Raw genomic sequence first — 4,935 nt, forward strand, 5'->3', positions numbered from 1 at the left:
GAATGTCAACAGAGGCTGGGGAGAATTCCCCAGACACCTTCCCCACCTCCGTCCCGAGCCTCCTGGGCTTCCTCTGCCCCCTGACTGAGCTGCATCTCTCTGGGGCACTGTGGAGGAGAAGGCTGGTCCGGGGAATGTTGATAAAAGTGGATTTTTCTATCGGGATTTGCAGTCTGAAAAATAGTCTATATATGCCAGAGGCAGAGAGCAGACTTTACACAGTGAAAATCTAGGACCCAGGGAGGGGTGGGAGTTTCCCTAAAATAAGAGGAATGAAACCTTTTCTTCTCTCTGGCACATACCAGTTGCACAACCATGGCCCTCCCCTGAACTGTCCTTTGTTCATCTGTAAAACGAGAGTTCTAGGTAGGATTGGGGACATTTCATTCACAAAATTCTAGCATTTTAGGGACTAGATTGAGTAGGTTGGTAAGAAAAGAGAAGTGGAACGTACTGGCACCAGCCTGGAAAGCAGAGAAGGGAGGACGTGCTGCAGAAAGAGTGGAAGGAGAGGGGGTAACAATGAAACCCATGATACACCAGCTGGTATTGTTCCTGGACAAATCTCAACATAAGCACTGCTCAGCTCTTAGCTGTTGTAAGAGGTCACCTCTGGCAGGCATTTTAGAGACCAGGGAGTCCAATTAAGCTCTCATTTCACAGAGAGGGAAACTGATCCCCAGAATGGGGCGAGAGACTTGCCCAAGCAAATTTGAGTGACTGGAGTCTGGCTCCAAGCGCTAACTCCTTCCCACTGGACCAATCTACTTTTAAGTTTAGCAGGTGTGAGGATGGGGGCAGAGAGCTTCTCAATTCCCTTGATGAGGGTGGGTATGTCTGGGGAGGATCACGTGATTGGTGCTCTCATAGCCACTGACCCTGGTCTGTCTTAGTTCTCAATGACTTCTGGGAGCTCAGAGCTTGAGCCTTGATGGCATGGGGATTTTGAGAGAGTACTCAGAGCTGGGCTCTTCACCTCCCTGCAACATGTCTTTTTTACCTTGAAGGTCTCCAGGAAAATGCCCCAGGGCTCCCTAGACTTTGGAAAGATTGATCCTTTTACCGCCCCGCCCCCAACTGCCTGGAAGAGGACAGTGTCCATTTTCTCCTAAAATAGAGCAGTACTAGTGTCAACCCTGCCCTAGAGAGAGATTGCTGCTGAATCAGCAGTGTCTGAATCAGCAGTGTGGTCACCCTGTGTTGGAAACCCTCAGCCTTCCACCTGGAGAAAGTGGGGAGTCCTTGACAATTACAGCCTTTCCCAGCATCCTCCTTGGAGGAAATGCAAATACCAGGCCCCCTCCACTAATGGATGGTAACCACTCTATTCATGCATCCATCCACATACATTCAGTGACCTTTAAGCCTCCTTCCCAGGAGTCCTTGCTAGGTACTGGTATACCCACCATTCAGTCTCTGCTCGATCTTTTCCTCTCACTCCCTTCTCCTTTTCCTTCTTTAGTCAGCCCTTTAAGGAGGCCATTACTCCAGTGCCCTTGTTTTAGACTACTTATCTTCTCTGTCTGAAAAAACTAAACAGAATCCTAGAAATTTAATCGCCGCCTTTGTGAAATGGACCTTGACATATATTTTCCACACTTAAAGTATCCTTGATTTGGGATTATAAATTTTGGAGTTGGAAGAGACTGATCTAGCTAGTAATACACTACACTGGGAACATGTGGGGAGATTGAGGGCCAGGGAGGCGAAAGTTGTCTTGGTATGTTGGAAAGACCATGCATTTGTAATCAGAAAGCCTGGTTTGACTCAGCTCCTCCAAAAAAGTATTGGACGTTTTTGGAAAAAGTAAGAGGCAGGAAATGCGAGTCCTAGTTCTAGAAGTGGAGCACCTCCATTTATGGGCTGCCTCTGATACTCTTCCCTGTGTCACCCTGGGAAAGTTGCCTAGCCCCTCTGGGCCTCAGTTTCCTTATAAAATGGAGAAACGGAGTGATTAGGTGATTTCGGACATCTTTTCTAGCTCGCCATGTATGATACTGTAAATTCCCTTCTTTTTCTGGGTCTTCATTTTTCCATCTGCAAAATTGTGGAACTGAACCAAATGATTTTAAAGATTCCTTCCAAAGTGAACATCCTGGACTAGCATCTTTGGGGATTTTCAGAGAAAACAGAGTGATAAAGCATTCCAAAAGGCCTTTCTTCAAATTGAGCACAGCCTCCAGGGAGGAGAGGATGAGGTCCTGTTGTCAAACACATGTCCTGGTAAACTTCTCCAGAGTGTGGCCATTTATATATAGAGCTATAGTGCTCAGCACAAAATAAGCTCTTCTGCTTGTGGACACTTAGCTGTTGGTTGATTGGAATGGTCCTATATGACTTGTGAAAACACTATCTCCACAGTCCTTGGAAAGTGGCCCAACAGACACATTCCCTACAATTCTGACACCAACCTGCTCTTAGAAAGTGAATTCAGTGAAAGAAAGGCGTTTCAGACACTTGATTGTGACAGTCTTGATCTGAGAGAATAGATGATTAGTCACATTTCTATGTTCTGGGATGAGAGATAGGGAATTACGGTGGTGGGTTCATATGCTATTAGGTGAGTTCACTTTTAAGCTTGGTTTAGATTTTGAGTTTTTCTTAGTTGCAAAGAGAGAGCTTAATATTGTGAGAAAAATGTCAGGAAAAATGTGTTTAAAATACAATGAAATTGAAAAAATGTGAGGAATTGGAGGGATAAAGCAGTTTTTTTTTTTTTTTTTTTTTTTTTTTTTTTTTTTTTTTTAGTGAGATGGGCAATGGGACAGAGAACAATTCATAGAGGTTGAAGCTTCCAGACATATCCAATTCCTATCTCAACTTTGGAAAACAACTATCAGAGTCACTCCTCCAGCTTTTCCAGGGCCTGAGTTTCCAGATTATCATCATCCTCACCATCCTCACCACTGTCATCATTATCATCACCACCTCCTCCTCTTCCTCCTCTTTCTTTCTTTCTTTCTTTCTTTCTTTCTTTCTTTCTTTCTTCTTTCTTTCTTTCTTTCTTTCTTTCTTTCTTTCTTTCTTTCTTTCTTTCTTTCTTTCTTTCTTTCTTTCTTTCTTTCTTTCTTTCTTTCTTTCTTTCTTTCTTTCTTTCTTTCTTTCTTTCTTCTTTTTCTTTCTTTCTCCTCTTCCTTTCCTCTTCCTCTTCCTCCTCCTTCTCCTTTCCCTCCTCCTCTTCCTTCTCTTCCTCCTCCTCCTCCTCCTCCTCCTTCCTTCTTCCTTTTAACTCCTCTGCCTCCTCTTCTGCCTCCTTCCTCTTCTTTCATGACTTCTTTTGTATAGGGAACTCCCAAAGAGTGAATCCCCTTTACCAAATATGAGGTCTTACTCTGCATTGTAGGGTACTTAGAGAGTAGTTTGAAGGCACCTTTTGAAAGGTTTGTCAATTGTCCCAGAGTCTCACAACAGTTTTTTTTTTGGGGGGGGCAGAGAGACTTGAATTCAGGCTTCCCTGAAACAGGCTTCTCTTCATTTACTTTGACAAAGCCAAATAATATTTGGGGGAATCTCTTGGCTGACAAGACTGGAGGATTAAGGGAGGAGATCAGATTACTAGGAGATATAAACATAAATCTTAAAGGTATTCAGGGTGGTTAATGATGATGATGAAGGTAATGATAACAACAGTAGTAGCAGCAGCAGCAATAATACTTCAGTACTTCAAGGACTCATGGCCTATACCAATTCAGGTTTGGACTAATCATACTCTCGGAGTCTAACCTAACAGATCATCTTCAGGAGATACTCTGGGGGGAAAAATCCTCTTTCCAAATCCAAGTATCTGGTGCTAAGCTTCTCCCCATGTGCAGAGACTGGTCTCTAAGTAACAGATACATAATCTGTCACAAGGACCAAACTCAAAGTGTTTCTAGATTAGTGGGTCAAAGTCAGAATTTCCATTTTATTGACCAATCTCTTGAGAATTTCAGCTGAGTTTAGCTCCATTTTACAGTGAATCAAGGAAAGGCTTTAAGGGGAAATGAAAATAATGAAAGTGAGTAATCATAACAATATTATCAAAAATAATGATATTAACAGCAGTAGTAATGAAATGAAAAACCTGTCACCCTGAAGCAATTTTGGAGAGAATAATGCTTTCTGGTGAAGAAGCACAAGGATGTATAGATACTTAAAACTCTTGGCAAATGGGCTAATGACTTATAGAAATACCTTTGAAACCAGCACACCAGATAAATGTAAAAATTGACAAGAGGCCCAAGGCAATGATTTTGTCAAGTATTATCTGAAAGTGATCTTACTCTGGATGGAGCCTATTCAACAGAAGAGATCCAAGACTGGTATCAAAGGGCACTCTATAGGTGACACCCGAAGGAACTGAACCAACAATAGAATACAATATATAGAAATAATAGAAAACAATAGACAAAGAAGCAATGAACAAATGACTGAGGCATGAAAACTTGGGTAGAGAAATTGAAGAATTTATGATAATGATTCAGGACCAGGCCACCTGAAACTCTAGAAAGGTCATCCTTAAAGTGCCTGGACTCAGTGATTAATATAGGTAATGCAATGAAACAAATGGAACTCACAGCAAATTATTGCAGGATGCAAACATTCAGTAAGACATGACCTAGGGTTGGAATTTTGCATCAGAGTGTTCATCTCTCAACACACCCTCACAACACTTTCTCCTTATATCTTTTCTCAAATCCTTGAGACTTGAACAAACACACAGTACTGAATCAGGAGCATGACTAAACTCATGGTCACAAATCCTTGGCTATAAGATTGTGTCAAGTCATTTTAAAAACAATTTTGTTAAAAAATGTTGCCCAAACAATTGAATTCAAAAGACAATTTATTAGCACCTAATATGTGTCAGATAAAGAGTTGTGCAAGCTGTCTGATCTTCTGTCTCTCTGCCATCTCTGTTTCTCCTTTTCCCTCGCTAATCCTAGTTTTTCTTTC

This window comes from Sminthopsis crassicaudata, chromosome 2 (assembly GCF_048593235.1).
Source record: "Sminthopsis crassicaudata isolate SCR6 chromosome 2, ASM4859323v1, whole genome shotgun sequence".
NCBI lineage: Eukaryota > Metazoa > Chordata > Mammalia > Dasyuromorphia > Dasyuridae > Sminthopsis > Sminthopsis crassicaudata.